The 17,976-nt window shown below is 41.3% G+C and overlaps 7 non-coding genes across 7 annotated transcripts; all 7 read right to left on the reverse strand.

The window, feature by feature from the left end:
- Positions 1-2,035: 2,035 nt before the first annotated feature.
- On the reverse strand, positions 2,036-2,117 carry trnas-aga (transfer RNA serine (anticodon AGA)). The gene has a single exon. It is a non-coding gene; the product is annotated as a tRNA-Ser (tRNA).
- A 2,212-nt stretch (positions 2,118-4,329) lies between these two features.
- On the reverse strand, positions 4,330-4,411 carry trnas-aga (transfer RNA serine (anticodon AGA)). Its single transcript has one exon. It is a non-coding gene; the product is annotated as a tRNA-Ser (tRNA).
- A 2,211-nt stretch (positions 4,412-6,622) lies between these two features.
- On the reverse strand, positions 6,623-6,704 carry trnas-aga (transfer RNA serine (anticodon AGA)). Its single transcript has one exon. It is a non-coding gene; the product is annotated as a tRNA-Ser (tRNA).
- Positions 6,705-8,916: 2,212 nt separating this feature from the next.
- trnas-aga (transfer RNA serine (anticodon AGA)) lies at positions 8,917-8,998 on the reverse strand. The gene has a single exon. It is a non-coding gene; the product is annotated as a tRNA-Ser (tRNA).
- Positions 8,999-11,209: 2,211 nt separating this feature from the next.
- Positions 11,210-11,291, reverse strand: trnas-aga (transfer RNA serine (anticodon AGA)). The gene has a single exon. It is a non-coding gene; the product is annotated as a tRNA-Ser (tRNA).
- A 2,207-nt stretch (positions 11,292-13,498) lies between these two features.
- Positions 13,499-13,580, reverse strand: trnas-aga (transfer RNA serine (anticodon AGA)). Its single transcript has one exon. It is a non-coding gene; the product is annotated as a tRNA-Ser (tRNA).
- A 2,212-nt stretch (positions 13,581-15,792) lies between these two features.
- On the reverse strand, positions 15,793-15,874 carry trnas-aga (transfer RNA serine (anticodon AGA)). Its single transcript has one exon. It is a non-coding gene; the product is annotated as a tRNA-Ser (tRNA).
- Positions 15,875-17,976: the final 2,102 nt, after the last annotated feature.

Consider the following 17,976-nt stretch of genomic DNA (forward strand, 5'->3'; position numbering starts at 1 on the left):
TGCCGGCGACCACGAGACCATGCACCCTCTTTTTATGTAACGAAGCGCACCATCTTTGAGCCAGAGTTGTCCATAAACTGACAGGGCTCTAACATGCTACAAATAAAGAAAGTTATCAACAATTCTTATCAATGCACATGTTCTGGAAAAATCTTATGTGAGGGTAAGGCTATCATGTTATTTGAATAGTCAGAATTTTAGCACAGAGTTACTGTGTGTGGTTCCCACAAGTGGATATATTTCAAAACACTATAAAACTCTATATGACAGTCCTCTGAACTTGCATAAAGCCTATTCCCTAGCCTTCAATGATGCGCCGGTGTGATGGTGAATCGTCTTTGAAAACTGAAACATTCTCATAAAACAAATTCATTGCATTGCAAGCATGTTTAGGATTGATTCTAGTGTTAAATCAAAGATGAGAAATAATACCCGTTTCTTGAAATATTGCAAAATTTGGATAAGCAATGCTATTTACTTATATTTACATAACACGCTATGTTGTGAAATTTATATACCAGCGTCTGATTAGCTTTCGATTTCAACAGGAAAAAAAAGGAAAAAAGAAAATGGTATATATTTTGCAAAATGAGTGAGACCTTTCTCTGGGACAGCTCCTTTTTAAACAGCATGCTGATCTCTTGCCAATAAAGTCATTGAATGAACTCTCAATTGATAAAAGGAAAATTGTAACAAATCAATAATACCAACCGACCAGAATGTGGACAAGAGCCAAAAGTCGAAACACTAACAAAAGTAGCTGCTTGAAGTGGGCTCGTTGGTCTAGGTGTCTGATTTTTGCTTAGGGTGTGAGTGGTCCCAGGTTCAATTGGTTGATGAGCCTTTCATCTTTACTTCTGATACACAGTTGCACTGCACCATGCGTCATTGTCTCCTTATGAAATGAGCAAAATAAATGACTTCTGCTTCTTACGAATGTCCAGTAAAAATGGCACTAGATTGGCCTACTAAGAGGCTTGTTATTCTAGGCTTGCGATAGTAGCTTTGGGTGCAACAGTTCCTATGTTCAACTGGCCCAAAAGCCCACCTTGACCTTGAAACACTGGTTGCTGTGAGAGCATTTAGGTTTGTGTTTCATTTTGGTAAGTGAAGTTCAGCTTCAGACAAAGCAATGGTGCCCACGTCCTTTCCTGGTGATCCAGTGTCCCACAGAGAATACATTTTGTACAGTTTACTCTAAAATAATTGAAAGAGTGCATTAACTCTAACACTTGCGTTACCTTGGGTTTAGAAATAAACTCTCGGGGTCCAAAATTGGCTTGTTAGGTTTTTAGGAATTTACAATGGCAACCCTCACCTTAAAGCAATGTCTATGTCTAGAGATAAATGGGTCGCCCTAGGAACAACTTTAAAGCTAGCGCTTTAAAAGTCGGTGACTTCCCTCTGTCTAAGGCCTAGATTAAAGCCATTGAATTTCATGTGGCTAAGTGAAATCATTGATGCAAAAGCCTCGTGGTCATGTTTGTTTGTTTTTTAAGGTGCATTTTGCCTTGTCATTTCCAATGTGCATTTCACAGGCTAAACACGTTGAGGCAGATGATGCAGCGCCACGAAAATCTCTGTGTATCATCTGGTCAAGGCTTAGATTAGGGCCAGCGAGTTTGGTGCCGATAGGTCAAAGCACTAGTGTGCAGGCCTTAGGAGTGTTCTTTTCAAAGGCTATGTAAAGATGATATCGAAGGACTGGCTATAATGTAACAGTCAAGTTATATTTGGCTTGCAACTAGACTCTGTAGGGTGGAAGAACTACAGGGCCAGAAATGGGTTGTCTTTCGGTACCTATTACAGATACACCTTTTCGTAACAATTGGGTGAAGTAAGAAAGCCAGCTATAGTGGAAACACAGCATAGCCAAAGGCATAAAAAAAAGCCAGAAATTATCATGCCTTTGATGGTAAGGCCAGACAGCTCAGCACATGGAAGGTCACAATGAGAAGACAGCTTGGATTCCCTCACAAATAGCCAAGCAGGTTTTGTGCACAGACTCACAGATCAGAGCAGTAGAGCACACTCACGTAGTCAGCAGGACTCGAACCTGCGCGGGGAAACCCCAATGGATTTCTAGTCCATCGCCTTAACCTCTCGGCCATGACTACTACAGGGCTCAAGGCGATGCTGTACAGCTCTCACGCTGAAAAGCACCGATGCAATGCAGCAAATGATGAGTGAGAAAAGCTTCCCAGAAGTGGGATTCAAACCCATGCATCTAGAAAAGGCTGAGACCCAAACGCAGAGCCTTTGTCTCCTGGGCCACTCTGACACACCGGCTGATGTGCCGGCAACCACGAGACCATGCACCCTCTTTTTATGTAACGAAGCGCACCATCTTTGAGCCAGAGTTGTCCATAAACTGACAGGGCTCTAACATGCTACAAATAAAGAAAGTTATCAACAATTCTTATCAATGCACATGTTCTGGAAAAATCTTATGTGAGGGTAAGGCTATCATGTTATTTGAATAGTCAGAATTTTAGCACAGAGTTACTGTGTGTGGTTCCCACAAGTGGATATATTTCAAAACACTATAAAACTCTATATGACAGTCCTCTGAACTTGCATAAAGCCTATTCCTTAGCCTTCAATGATGCGCCGGTGTGATGGTGAATCGTCTTTGAAAACTGAAACATTCTCATAAAACAAATTCATTGCATTGCAAGCATGTTTAGGATTGATTCTAGTGTTAAATCAAAGATGAGAAATAATACCCGTTTCTTGAAATATTGCAAAATTTGGATAAGCAATGCTATTTACTTATATTTACATAACACGCTATGTTGTGAAATTTATATACCAGCGTCTGATTAGCTTTCGATTTCAACAGGAAAAAAAAGGAAAAAAGAAAATGGTATATATTTTGCAAAATGAGTGAGACCTTTCTCTGGGACAGCTCCTTTTTAAACAGCATGCTGATCTCTTGCCAATAAAGTCATTGAATGAACTCTCAATTGATAAAAGGAAAATTGTAACAAATCAATAATACCAACCGACCAGAATGTGGACAAGAGCCAAAAGTCGAAACACTAACAAAAGTAGCTGCTTGAAGTGGGCTCGTTGGTCTAGGTGTCTGATTTTTGCTTAGGGTGTGAGTGGTCCCAGGTTCAATTGGTTGATGAGCCTTTCATCTTTACTTCTGATACACAGTTGCACTGCACCATGCGTCATTGTCTCCTTATGAAATGAGCAAAATAAATGACTTCTGCTTCTTACGAATGTCCAGTAAAAATGGCACTAGATTGGCCTACTAAGAGGCTTGTTATTCTAGGCTTGCGATAGTAGCTTTGGGTGCAACAGTTCCTATGTTCAACTGGCCCAAAAGCCCACCTTGACCTTGAAACACTGGTTGCTGTGAGAGCATTTAGGTTTGTGTTTCATTTTGGTAAGTGAAGTTCAGCTTCAGACAAAGCAATGGTGCCCACGTCCTTTCCTGGTGATCCAGTGTCCCACAGAGAATACATTTTGTACAGTTTACTCTAAAATAATTGAAAGAGTGCATTAACTCTAACACTTGCGTTACCTTGGGTTTAGAAATAAACTCTCGGGGTCCAAAATTGGCTTGTTAGGTTTTTAGGAATTTACAATGGCAACCCTCACCTTAAAGCAATGTCTATGTCTAGAGATAAATGGGTCGCCCTAGGAACAACTTTAAAGCTAGCGCTTTAAAAGTCGGTGACTTCCCTCTGTCTAAGGCCTAGATTAAAGCCATTGAATTTCATGTGGCTAAGTGAAATCATTGATGCAAAAGCCTCGTGGTCATGTTTGTTTTTTTTTTAAGGTGCATTTTGCCTTGTCATTTCCAATGTGCATTTCACAGGCTAAACACGTTGAGGCAGATGATGCAGCGCCACGAAAATCTCTGTGTATCATCTGGTCAAGGCTTAGATTAGGGCCAGCGAGTTCGGTGCCGATAGGTCAAAGCACTAGTGTGCAGGCCTTAGGAGTGTTCTTTTCAAAGGCTATGTAAAGATGATATCGAAGGACTGGCTATAATGTAACAGTCAAGTTATATTTGGCTTGCAACTAGACTCTGTAGGGTGGAAGAACTACAGGGCCAGAAATGGGTTGTCTTTCGGTACCTATTACAGATACACCTTTTCGTAACAATTGGGTGAAGTAAGAAAGCCAGCTATAGTGGAAACACAGCATAGCCAAAGGCATAAAAAAAAGCCAGAAATTATCATGCCTTTGATGGTAAGGCCAGACAGCTCAGCACATGGAAGGTCACAATGAGAAGACAGCTTGGATTCCCTCACAAATAGCCAAGCAGGTTTTGTGCACAGACTCACAGATCAGAGCAGTAGAGCACACTCACGTAGTCAGCAGGACTCGAACCTGCGCGGGGAAACCCCAATGGATTTCTAGTCCATCGCCTTAACCTCTCGGCCATGACTACTACAGGACTCAAGGCGATGCTGTACAGCTCTCACGCTGAAGAGCACCGATGCAATGCAGCAAATGATGAGTGAGAAAAGCTTCCCAGAAGTGGGATTCAAACCCATGCATCTAGAAATGGCTGAGACTCAAACGCAGAGCCTTTGTCTCCTGGGCCACTCTGACACACCGGCTGATGTGCCGGCGACCATGAGACCATGCACCCTCTTTTTATGTAACGAAGCGCACCATCTTTGAGCCAGAGTTGTCCATAAACTGACAGGGCTCTAACATGCTACAAATAAAGAAAGTTATCAACAATTCTTATCAATGCACATGTTCTGGAAAAATCTTATGTGAGGGTAAGGCTATCATGTTATTTGAATAGTCAGAATTTTAGCACAGAGTTACTGTGTGTGGTTCCCACAAGTGGATATATTTCAAAACACTATAAAACTCTATATGACAGTCCTCTGAACTTGCATAAAGCCTATTCCTTAGCCTTCAATGATGCGCCGGTGTGATGGTGAATCGTCTTTGAAAACTGAAACATTCTCATAAAACAAATTCATTGCATTGCAAGCATGTTTAGGATTGATTCTAGTGTTAAATCAAAGATGAGAAATAATACCCGTTTCTTGAAATATTGCAAAATTTGGATAAGCAATGCTATTTACTTATATTTACATAACACGCTATGTTGTGAAATTTATATACCAGCGTCTGATTAGCTTTCGATTTCAACAGGAAAAAAAAGGAAAAAAGAAAATGGTATATATTTTGCAAAATGAGTGAGACCTTTCTCTGGGACAGCTCCTTTTTAAACAGCATGCTGATCTCTTGCCAATAAAGTCATTGAATGAACTCTCAATTGATAAAAGGAAAATTGTAACAAATCAATAATACCAACCGACCAGAATGTGGACAAGAGCCAAAAGTCGAAACACTAACAAAAGAGCTGCTTGAAGTGGGCTCATTGGTCTAGGTGTCTGATTTTTGCTTAGGGTGTGAGTGGTCCCAGGTTCAATTGGTTGATGAGCCTTTCATCTTTACTTCTGATACACAGTTGCACTGCACCATGCGTCATTGTCTCCTTATGAAATGAGCAAAATAAATGACTTCTGCTTCTTACGAATGTCCAGTAAAAATGGCACTAGATTGGCCTACTAAGAGGCTTGTTATTCTAGGCTTGCGATAGTAGCTTTGGGTGCAACAGTTCCTATGTTCAACTGGCCCAAAAGCCCACCTTGACCTTGAAACACTGGTTGCTGTGAGAGCATTTAGGTTTGTGTTTCATTTTGGTAAGTGAAGTTCAGCTTCAGACAAAGCAATGGTGCCCACGTCCTTTCCTGGTGATCCAGTGTCCCACAGAGAATACATTTTGTACAGTTTACTCTAAAATAATTGAAAGAGTGCATTAACTCTAACACTTGCGTTACCTTGGGTTTAGAAATAAACTCTCGGGGTCCAAAATTGGCTTGTTAGGTTTTTAGGAATTTACAATGGCAACCCTCACCTTAAAGCAATGTCTATGTCTAGAGATAAATGGGTCGCCCTAGGAACAACTTTAAAGCTAGCGCTTTAAAAGTCGGTGACTTCCCTCTGTCTAAGGCCTAGATTAAAGCCATTGAATTTCATGTGGCTAAGTGAAATCATTGATGCAAAAGCCTCGTGGTCATGTTTTTTTTTTTTTTAAGGTGCATTTTGCCTTGTCATTTCCAATGTGCATTTCACAGGCTAAACACGTTGAGGCAGATGATGCAGCGCCACGAAAATCTCTGTGTATCATCTGGTCAAGGCTTAGATTAGGGCCAGCGAGTTTGGTGCCAATAGGTCAAAGCACTAGTGTGCAGGCCTTAGGAGTGTTCTTTTCAAAGGCTATGTAAAGATGATATCGAAGGACTGGCTATAATGTAACAGTCAAGTTATATTTGGCTTGCAACTAGACTCTGTAGGGTGGAAGAACTACAGAGCCAGAAATGGGTTGTCTTTCAGTACCTATTACAGATACACCTTTTCGTAACAATTGGGTGAAGTAAGAAAGCCAGCTATAGTGGAAACACAGCATAGCCAAAGGCATAAAAAAAAGCCAGAAATTATCATGCCTTTGATGGTAAGGCCAGACAGCTCAGCACATGGAAGGTCACAATGAGAAGACAGCTTGGATTCCCTCACAAATAGCCAAGCAGGTTTTGTGCACAGACTCACAGATCAGAGCAGTAGAGCACACTCACGTAGTCAGCAGGACTCGAACCTGCGCGGGGAAACCCCAATGGATTTCTAGTCCATCGCCTTAACCTCTCGGCCATGACTACTACAGGCCTCAAGGCGATGCTGTACAGCTCTCACGCTGAAGAGCACCGATGCAATGCAGCAAATGATGAGTGAGAAAAGCTTCCCAGAAGTGGGATTCAAACCCATGCATCTAGAAAAGGCTGAGACCGAAACACAGAGCCTTTGTCTCCTGGGCCACTCTGACACACCGGCTGATGTGCCGGCGACCACGAGACCATGCACCCTCTTTTTATGTAACGAAGCGCACCATCTTTGAGCCAGAGTTGTCCATAAACTGACAGGGCTCTAACATGCTACAAATAAAGAAAGTTATCAACAATTCTTATCAATGCACATGTTCTGGAAAAATCTTATGTGAGGGTAAGGCTATCATGTTATTTGAATAGTCAGAATTTTAGCACAGAGTTACTGTGTGTGGTTCCCACAAGTGGATATATTTCAAAACACTATAAAACTCTATATGACAGTCCTCTGAACTTGCATAAAGCCTATTCCTTAGCCTTCAATGATGCGCCGGTGTGATGGTGAATCGTCTTTGAAAACTGAAACATTCTCATAAAACAAATTCATTGCATTGCAAGCATGTTTAGGATTGATTCTAGTGTTAAATCAAAGATGAGAAATAATACCCGTTTCTTGAAATATTGCAAAATTTGGATAAGCAATGCTATTTACTTATATTTACATAACACGCTATGTTGTGAAATTTATATACCAGCGTCTGATTAGCTTTCGATTTCAACAGGAAAAAAAAGGAAAAAAGAAAATGGTATATATTTTGCAAAATGAGTGAGACCTTTCTCTGGGACAGCTCCTTTTTAAACAGCATGCTGATCTCTTGCCAATAAAGTCATTGAATGAACTCTCAATTGATAAAAGGAAAATTGTAACAAATCAATAATACCAACCGACCAGAATGTGGACAAGAGCCAAAAGTCGAAACACTAACAAAAGTAGCTGCTTGAAGTGGGCTCGTTGGTCTAGGTGTCTGATTTTTGCTTAGGGTGTGAGTGGTCCCAGGTTCAATTGGTTGATGAGCCTTTCATCTTTACTTCTGATACACAGTTGCACTGCACCATGCGTCATTGTCTCCTTATGAAATGAGCAAAATAAATGACTTCTGCTTCTTACGAATGTCCAGTAAAAATGGCACTAGATTGGCCTACTAAGAGGCTTGTTATTCTAGGCTTGCGATAGTAGCTTTGGGTGCAACAGTTCCTATGTTCAACTGGCCCAAAAGCCCACCTTGACCTTGAAACACTGGTTGCTGTGAGAGCATTTAGGTTTGTGTTTCATTTTGGTAAGTGAAGTTCAGCTTCAGACAAAGCAATGGTGCCCACGTCCTTTCCTGGTGATCCAGTGTCCCACAGAGAATACATTTTGTACAGTTTACTCTAAAATAATTGAAAGAGTGCATTAACTCTAACACTTGCGTTACCTTGGGTTTAGAAATAAACTCTCGGGGTCCAAAATTGGCTTGTTAGGTTTTTAGGAATTTACAATGGCAACCCTCACCTTAAAGCAATGTCTATGTCTAGAGATAAATGGGTCGCCCTAGGAACAACTTTAAAGCTAGCGCTTTAAAAGTCGGTGACTTCCCTCTGTCTAAGGCCTAGATTAAAGCCATTGAATTTCATGTGGCTAAGTGAAATCATTGATGCAAAAGCCTCGTGGTCATGTTTGTTTGTTTTTTAAGGTGCATTTTGCCTTGTCATTTCCAATGTGCATTTCACAGGCTAAACACGTTGAGGCAGATGATGCAGCGCCACGAAAATCTCTGTGTATCATCTGGTCAAGGCTTAGATTAGGGCCAGCGAGTTTGGTGCCGATAGGTCAAAGCACTAGTGTGCAGGCCTTAGGAGTGTTCTTTTCAAAGGCTATGTAAAGATGATATCGAAGGACTGGCTATAATGTAACAGTCAAGTTATATTTGGCTTGCAACTAGACTCTGTAGGGTGGAAGAACTACAGGGCCAGAAATGGGTTGTCTTTCGGTACCTATTACAGATACACCTTTTCGTAACAATTGGGTGAAGTAAGAAAGCCAGCTATAGTGGAAACACAGCATAGCCAAAGGCATAAAAAAAAGCCAGAAATTATCATGCCTTTGATGGTAAGGCCAGACAGCTCAGCACATGGAAGGTCACAATGAGAAGACAGCTTGGATTCCCTCACAAACAGCCAAGCAGGTTTTGTGCACAGACTCACAGATCAGAGGAGTAGAGCACACTCACGTAGTCAGCAGGACTCGAACCTGCGCGGGGAAACCCCAATGGATTTCTAGTCCATCGCCTTAACCTCTCGGCCATGACTACTACAGGGCTCAAGGCGATGCTGTACAGCTCTCACGCTGAAAAGCACCGATGCAATGCAGCAAATGATGAGTGAGAAAAGCTTCCCAGAAGTGGGATTCAAACCCATGCATCTAGAAAAGGCTGAGACCCAAACGCAGAGCCTTTGTCTCCTGGGCCACTCTGACACACCGGCTGATGTGCCGGCGACCACGAGACCATGCACCCTCTTTTTATGTAACGAAGCGCACCATCTTTGAGCCAGAGTTGTCCATAAACTGACAGGGCTCTAACATGCTACAAATAAAGAAAGTTATCAACAATTCTTATCAATGCACATGTTCTGGAAAAATCTTATGTGAGGGTAAGGCTATCATGTTATTTGAATAGTCAGAATTTTAGCACAGAGTTACTGTGTGTGGTTCCCACAAGTGGATATATTTCAAAACACTATAAAACTCTATATGACAGTCCTCTGAACTTGCATAAAGCCTATTCCTTAGCCTTCAATGATGCGCCGGTGTGATGGTGAATCGTCTTTGAAAACTGAAACATTCTCATAAAACAAATTCATTGCATTGCAAGCATGTTTAGGATTGATTCTAGTGTTAAATCAAAGATGAGAAATAATACCCGTTTCTTGAAATATTGCAAAATTTGGATAAGCAATGCTATTTACTTATATTTACATAACACGCTATGTTGTGAAATTTATATACCAGCGTCTGATTAGCTTTCGATTTCAACAGGAAAAAAAAGGAAAAAAGAAAATGGTATATATTTTGCAAAATGAGTGAGACCTTTCTCTGGGACAGCTCCTTTTTAAACAGCATGCTGATCTCTTGCCAATAAAGTCATTGAATGAACTCTCAATTGATAAAAGGAAAATTGTAACAAATCAATAATACCAACCGACCAGAATGTGGACAAGAGCCAAAAGTCGAAACACTAACAAAAGAGCTGCTTGAAGTGGGCTCATTGGTCTAGGTGTCTGATTTTTGCTTAGGGTGTGAGTGGTCCCAGGTTCAATTGGTTGATGAGCCTTTCATCTTTACTTCTGATACACAGTTGCACTGCACCATGCGTCATTGTCTCCTTATGAAATGAGCAAAATAAATGACTTCTGCTTCTTACGAATGTCCAGTAAAAATGGCACTAGATTGGCCTACTAAGAGGCTTGTTATTCTAGGCTTGCGATAGTAGCTTTGGGTGCAACAGTTCCTATGTTCAACTGGCCCAAAAGCCCACCTTGACCTTGAAACACTGGTTGCTGTGAGAGCATTTAGGTTTGTGTTTCATTTTGGTAAGTGAAGTTCAGCTTCAGACAAAGCAATGGTGCCCACGTCCTTTCCTGGTGATCCAGTGTCCCACAGAGAATACATTTTGTACAGTTTACTCTAAAATAATTGAAAGAGTGCATTAACTCTAACACTTGCGTTACCTTGGGTTTAGAAATAAACTCTCGGGGTCCAAAATTGGCTTGTTAGGTTTTTAGGAATTTACAATGGCAACCCTCACCTTAAAGCAATGTCTATGTCTAGAGATAAATGGGTCGCCCTAGGAACAACTTTAAAGCTAGCGCTTTAAAAGTCGGTGACTTCCCTCTGTCTAAGGCCTAGATTAAAGCCATTGAATTTCATGTGGCTAAGTGAAATCATTGATGCAAAAGCCTCGTGGTCATGTTTGTTTTTTTTTTAAGGTGCATTTTGCCTTGTCATTTCCAATGTGCATTTCACAGGCTAAACACGTTGAGGCAGATGATGCAGCGCCACGAAAATCTCTGTGTATCATCTGGTCAAGGCTTAGATTAGGGCCAGCGAGTTTGGTGCCAATAGGTCAAAGCACTAGTGTGCAGGCCTTAGGAGTGTTCTTTTCAAAGGCTATGTAAAGATGATATCGAAGGACTGGCTATAATGTAACAGTCAAGTTATATTTGGCTTGCAACTAGACTCTGTAGGGTGGAAGAACTACAGAGCCAGAAATGGGTTGTCTTTCAGTACCTATTACAGATACACCTTTTCGTAACAATTGGGTGAAGTAAGAAAGCCAGCTATAGTGGAAACACAGCATAGCCAAAGGCATAAAAAAAAGCCAGAAATTATCATGCCTTTGATGGTAAGGCCAGACAGCTCAGCACATGGAAGGTCACAATGAGAAGACAGCTTGGATTCCCTCACAAATAGCCAAGCAGGTTTTGTGCACAGACTCACAGATCAGAGCAGTAGAGCACACTCACGTAGTCAGCAGGACTCGAACCTGCGCGGGGAAACCCCAATGGATTTCTAGTCCATCGCCTTAACCTCTCGGCCATGACTACTACAGGCCTCAAGGCGATGCTGTACAGCTCTCACGCTGAAGAGCACCGATGCAATGCAGCAAATGATGAGTGAGAAAAGCTTCCCAGAAGTGGGATTCAAACCCATGCATCTAGAAAAGGCTGAGACCGAAACACAGAGCCTTTGTCTCCTGGGCCACTCTGACACACCGGCTGATGTGCCGGCGACCACGAGACCATGCACCCTCTTTTTATGTAACGAAGCGCACCATCTTTGAGCCAGAGTTGTCCATAAACTGACAGGGCTCTAACATGCTACAAATAAAGAAAGTTATCAACAATTCTTATCAATGCACATGTTCTGGAAAAATCTTATGTGAGGGTAAGGCTATCATGTTATTTGAATAGTCAGAATTTTAGCACAGAGTTACTGTGTGTGGTTCCCACAAGTGGATATATTTCAAAACACTATAAAACTCTATATGACAGTCCTCTGAACTTGCATAAAGCCTATTCCTTAGCCTTCAATGATGCGCCGGTGTGATGGTGAATCGTCTTTGAAAACTGAAACATTCTCATAAAACAAATTCATTGCATTGCAAGCATGTTTAGGATTGATTCTAGTGTTAAATCAAAGATGAGAAATAATACCCGTTTCTTGAAATATTGCAAAATTTGGATAAGCAATGCTATTTACTTATATTTACATAACACGCTATGTTGTGAAATTTATATACCAGCGTCTGATTAGCTTTCGATTTCAACAGGAAAAAAAAGGAAAAAAGAAAATGGTATATATTTTGCAAAATGAGTGAGACCTTTCTCTGGGACAGCTCCTTTTTAAACAGCATGCTGATCTCTTGCCAATAAAGTCATTGAATGAACTCTCAATTGATAAAAGGAAAATTGTAACAAATCAATAATACCAACCGACCAGAATGTGGACAAGAGCCAAAAGTCGAAACACTAACAAAAGTAGCTGCTTGAAGTGGGCTCGTTGGTCTAGGTGTCTGATTTTTGCTTAGGGTGTGAGTGGTCCCAGGTTCAATTGGTTGATGAGCCTTTCATCTTTACTTCTGATACACAGTTGCACTGCACCATGCGTCATTGTCTCCTTATGAAATGAGCAAAATAAATGACTTCTGCTTCTTACGAATGTCCAGTAAAAATGGCACTAGATTGGCCTACTAAGAGGCTTGTTATTCTAGGCTTGCGATAGTAGCTTTGGGTGCAACAGTTCCTATGTTCAACTGGCCCAAAAGCCCACCTTGACCTTGAAACACTGGTTGCTGTGAGAGCATTTAGGTTTGTGTTTAATTTTGGTAAGTGAAGTTCAGCTTCAGACAAAGCAATGGTGCCCACGTCCTTTCCTGGTGATCCAGTGTCCCACAGAGAATACATTTTGTACAGTTTACTCTAAAATAATTGAAAGAGTGCATTAACTCTAAAACTTGCGTTACCTTGGGTTTAGAAATAAACTCTCGGGGTCCAAAATTGGCTTGTTAGGTTTTTAGGAATTTACAATGGCAACCCTCACCTTAAAGCAATGTCTATGTCTAGAGATAAATGGGTCGCCCTAGGAACAACTTTAAAGCTAGCGCTTTAAAAGTCGGTGACTTCCCTCTGTCTAAGGCCTAGATTAAAGCCATTGAATTTCATGTGGCTAAGTGAAATCATTGATGCAAAAGCCTCATGGTCATGTTTTGTTTTTTTTTAAGGTGCATTTTGCCTTGTCATTTCCAATGTGTATTTCACAGGCTAAACACGTTGAGGCAGATGATGCAGCGCCACGAAAATCTCTGTGTATCATCTGGTCAAGGCTTAGATTAGGGCCAGCGAGTTTGGTGCCGATAGGTCAAAGCACTAGTGTGCAGGCCTTAGGAGTGTTCTTTTCAAAGGCTATGTAAAGATGATATCGAAGGACTGGCTATAATGTAACAGTCAAGTTATATTTGGCTTGCAACTAGACTCTGTAGGGTGGAAGAACTACAGGGCCAGAAATGGGTTGCCTTTCTGTACCTATTACAGATACACCTTTTCGTAACAATTGGGTGAAGTAAGAAAGCCAGCTATAGTGGAAACACAGCATAGCCAAAGGCATAAAAGAAAGCCAGAAATTATCATGCCTTTGATGGCCAGACAGCTCAGCACATGGAAGGTCACAATGAGAAGACAGCTTGGATTCCCTCACAAATAGCCAAGCAGGTTTTGTGCACAGACTCACAGATCAGAGCAGTAGAGCACACTCACATAGTCAGCAGGACTCGAACCTGCGCAGGGAAACCCCAATGGATTTCTAGTCCATCGCCTTAACCTCTCGGCCATGACTACTACAGGGCTCAAGGCGATGCTGTACAGCTCTCACGCTGAAGAGCACCGATGCAATGCAGCAAATGATGAGTGAGAAAAGCTTCCCAGAAGTGGGATTCAAACCCATGCATCTAGAAATGGCTGAGACCCAAACGCAGAGCCTTTGTCTCCTGGGCCACTCTGACACACCGGCTGATGTGCCGGCGACCACGAGACCATGCACCCTCTTTTTATGTAACGAAGCGCACCATCTTTGAGCCAGAGTTGTCCATAAACTGACAGGGCTCTAACATGCTACAAATAAAGAAAGTTATCAACAATTCTTATCAATGCACATGTTCTGGAAAAATCTTATGTGAGGGTAAGGCTATCATGTTATTTGAATAGTCAGAATTTTAGCACAGAGTTACTGTGTGTGGTTCCCACAAGTGGATATATTTCAAAACACTATAAAACTCTATATGACAGTCCTCTGAACTTGCATAAAGCCTATTCCTTAGCCTTCAATGATGCGCCGGTGTGATGGTGAATCGTCTTTGAAAACTGAAACATTCTCATAAAACAAATTCATTGCATTGCAAGCATGTTTAGGATTGATTCTAGTGTTAAATCAAAGATGAGAAATAATACCCGTTTCTTGAAATATTGCAAAATTTGGATAAGCAATGCTATTTACTTATATTTACATAACACGCTATGTTGTGAAATTTATATACCAGCGTCTGATTAGCTTTCGATTTCAACAGGAAAAAAAAGGAAAAAAGAAAATGGTATATATTTTGCAAAATGAGTGAGACCTTTCTCTGGGACAGCTCCTTTTTAAACAGCATGCTGATCTCTTGCCAATAAAGTCATTGAATGAACTCTCAATTGATAAAAGGAAAATTGTAACAAATCAATAATACCAACCGACCAGAATGTGGACAAGAGCCAAAAGTCGAAACACTAACAAAAGTAGCTGCTTGAAGTGGGCTCGTTGGTCTAGGTGTCTGATTTTTGCTTAGGGTGTGAGTGGTCCCAGGTTCAATTGGTTGATGAGCCTTTCATCTTTACTTCTGATACACAGTTGCACTGCACCATGCGTCATTGTCTCCTTATGAAATGAGCAAAATAAATGACTTCTGCTTCTTACGAATGTCCAGTAAAAATGGCACTAGATTGGCCTACTAAGAGGCTTGTTATTCTAGGCTTGCGATAGTAGCTTTGGGTGCAACAGTTCCTATGTTCAACTGGCCCAAAAGCCCACCTTGACCTTGAAACACTGGTTGCTGTGAGAGCATTTAGGTTTGTGTTTAATTTTGGTAAGTGAAGTTCAGCTTCAGACAAAGCAATGGTGCCCACGTCCTTTCCTGGTGATCCAGTGTCCCACAGAGAATACATTTTGTACAGTTTACTCTAAAATAATTGAAAGAGTGCATTAACTCTAAAACTTGCGTTACCTTGGGTTTAGAAATAAACTCTCGGGGTCCAAAATTGGCTTGTTAGGTTTTTAGGAATTTACAATGGCAACCCTCACCTTAAAGCAATGTCTATGTCTAGAGATAAATGGGTCGCCCTAGGAACAACTTTAAAGCTAGCGCTTTAAAAGTCGGTGACTTCCCTCTGTCTAAGGCCTAGATTAAAGCCATTGAATTTCATGTGGCTAAGTGAAATCATTGATGCAAAAGCCTCATGGTCATGTTTTGTTTTTTTTTAAGGTGCATTTTGCCTTGTCATTTCCAATGTGTATTTCACAGGCTAAACACGTTGAGGCAGATGATGCAGCGCCACGAAAATCTCTGTGTATCATCTGGTCAAGGCTTAGATTAGGGCCAGCGAGTTTGGTGCCGATAGGTCAAAGCACTAGTGTGCAGGCCTTAGGAGTGTTCTTTTCAAAGGCTATGTAAAGATGATATCGAAGGACTGGCTATAATGTAACAGTCAAGTTATATTTGGCTTGCAACTAGACTCTGTAGGGTGGAAGAACTACAGGGCCAGAAATGGGTTGCCTTTCTGTACCTATTACAGATACACCTTTTCGTAACAATTGGGTGAAGTAAGAAAGCCAGCTATAGTGGAAACACAGCATAGCCAAAGGCATAAAAGAAAGCCAGAAATTATCATGCCTTTGATGGTAAGGCCAGACAGCTCAGCACATGGAAGGTCACAATGAGAAGACAGCTTGGATTCCCTCACAAATAGCCAAGCAGGTTTTGTGCACAGACTCACAGATCAGAGCAGTAGAGCACACTCACATAGTCAGCAGGACTCGAACCTGCGCAGGGAAACCCCAATGGATTTCTAGTCCATCGCCTTAACCTCTCGGCCATGACTACTACAGGGCTCAAGGCGATGCTGTACAGCTCTCACGCTGAAGAGCACCGATGCAATGCAGCAAATGATGAGTGAGAAAAGCTTCCCAGAAGTGGGATTCAAACCCATGCATCTAGAAATGGCTGAGACCCAAACGCAGAGCCTTTGTCTCCTGGGCCACTCTGACACACCGGCTGATGTGCCGGCGACCACGAGACCATGCACCCTCTTTTTATGTAACGAAGCGCACCATCTTTGAGCCAGAGTTGTCCATAAACTGACAGGGCTCTAACATGCTACAAATAAAGAAAGTTATCAACAATTCTTATCAATGCACATGTTCTGGAAAAATCTTATGTGAGGGTAAGGCTATCATGTTATTTGAATAGTCAGAATTTTAGCACAGAGTTACTGTGTGTGGTTCCCACAAGTGGATATATTTCAAAACACTATAAAACTCTATATGACAGTCCTCTGAACTTGCATAAAGCCTATTCCTTAGCCTTCAATGATGCGCCGGTGTGATGGTGAATCGTCTTTGAAAACTGAAACATTCTCATAAAACAAATTCATTGCATTGCAAGCATGTTTAGGATTGATTCTAGTGTTAAATCAAAGATGAGAAATAATACCCGTTTCTTGAAATATTGCAAAATTTGGATAAGCAATGCTATTTACTTATATTTACATAACACGCTATGTTGTGAAATTTATATACCAGCGTCTGATTAGCTTTCGATTTCAACAGGAAAAAAAAGGAAAAAAGAAAATGGTATATATTTTGCAAAATGAGTGAGACCTTTCTCTGGGACAGCTCCTTTTTAAACAGCATGCTGATCTCTTGCCAATAAAGTCATTGAATGAACTCTCAATTGATAAAAGGAAAATTGTAACAAATCAATAATACCAACCGACCAGAATGTGGACAAGAGCCAAAAGTCGAAACACTAACAAAAGTAGCTGCTTGAAGTGGGCTCGTTGGTCTAGGTGTCTGATTTTTGCTTAGGGTGTGAGTGGTCCCAGGTTCAATTGGTTGATGAGCCTTTCATCTTTACTTCTGATACACAGTTGCACTGCACCATGCGTCATTGTCTCCTTATGAAATGAGCAAAATAAATGACTTCTGCTTCTTACGAATGTCCAGTAAAAATGGCACTAGATTGGCCTACTAAGAGGCTTGTTATTCTAGGCTTGCGATAGTAGCTTTGGGTGCAACAGTTCCTATGTTCAACTGGCCCAAAAGCCCACCTTGACCTTGAAACACTGGTTGCTGTGAGAGCATTTAGGTTTGTGTTTAATTTTGGTAAGTGAAGTTCAGCTTCAGACAAAGCAATGGTGCCCACGTCCTTTCCTGGTGATCCAGTGTCCCACAGAGAATACATTTTGTACAGTTTACTCTAAAATAATTGAAAGAGTGCATTAACTCTAAAACTTGCGTTACCTTGGGTTTAGAAATAAACTCTCGGGGTCCAAAATTGGCTTGTTAGGTTTTTAGGAATTTACAATGGCAACCCTCACCTTAAAGCAATGTCTATGTCTAGAGATAAATGGGTCGCCCTAGGAACAACTTTAAAGCTAGCGCTTTAAAAGTCGGTGACTTCCCTCTGTCTAAGGCCTAGATTAAAGCCATTGAATTTCATGTGGCTAAGTGAAATCATTGATGCAAAAGCCTCATGGTCATGTTTTGTTTTTTTTTAATGGGTTGTCTTTCTGTACCTATTACAGATACACCTCTTCGTAACAATTGGGTGAAGTAAGAAAGCCAGCTATGGTGGAAACACAGCATAGCCAAAGGCATAAAAAAAGCCTGAAGTTATCATGCCTTTGATGGCAAAATAAGACAGCTCAGTACATGGAAGGTCACAATGAGAATGAGTGAGTTAGACCTCTCTCTAGGACATGAATGAGTGAGACCTTTCTCTGGGATAGCTCCTTTTTAAAGTTATAGATTATACTTATCGTTGCACATTATAGTTCCCTAATTCACACACCCTCATACCTGGACATGCCTAATAATTCTATTCTCTTTTTCTGCCCCTGACAGCATGATGTTACTGATCCTCAAACTGTCTCAGCTGCCATGGCTACTACCACCACCCCATATGTCCCCTGCTGTAGCCCACCA

This window comes from Electrophorus electricus, chromosome 23 (genome assembly GCF_041902795.1).
Source record: "Electrophorus electricus isolate QZ-2024a chromosome 23, ASM4190279v1, whole genome shotgun sequence".
In the NCBI taxonomy this organism is placed as follows: Eukaryota; Metazoa; Chordata; class Actinopteri; order Gymnotiformes; family Gymnotidae; genus Electrophorus; species Electrophorus electricus.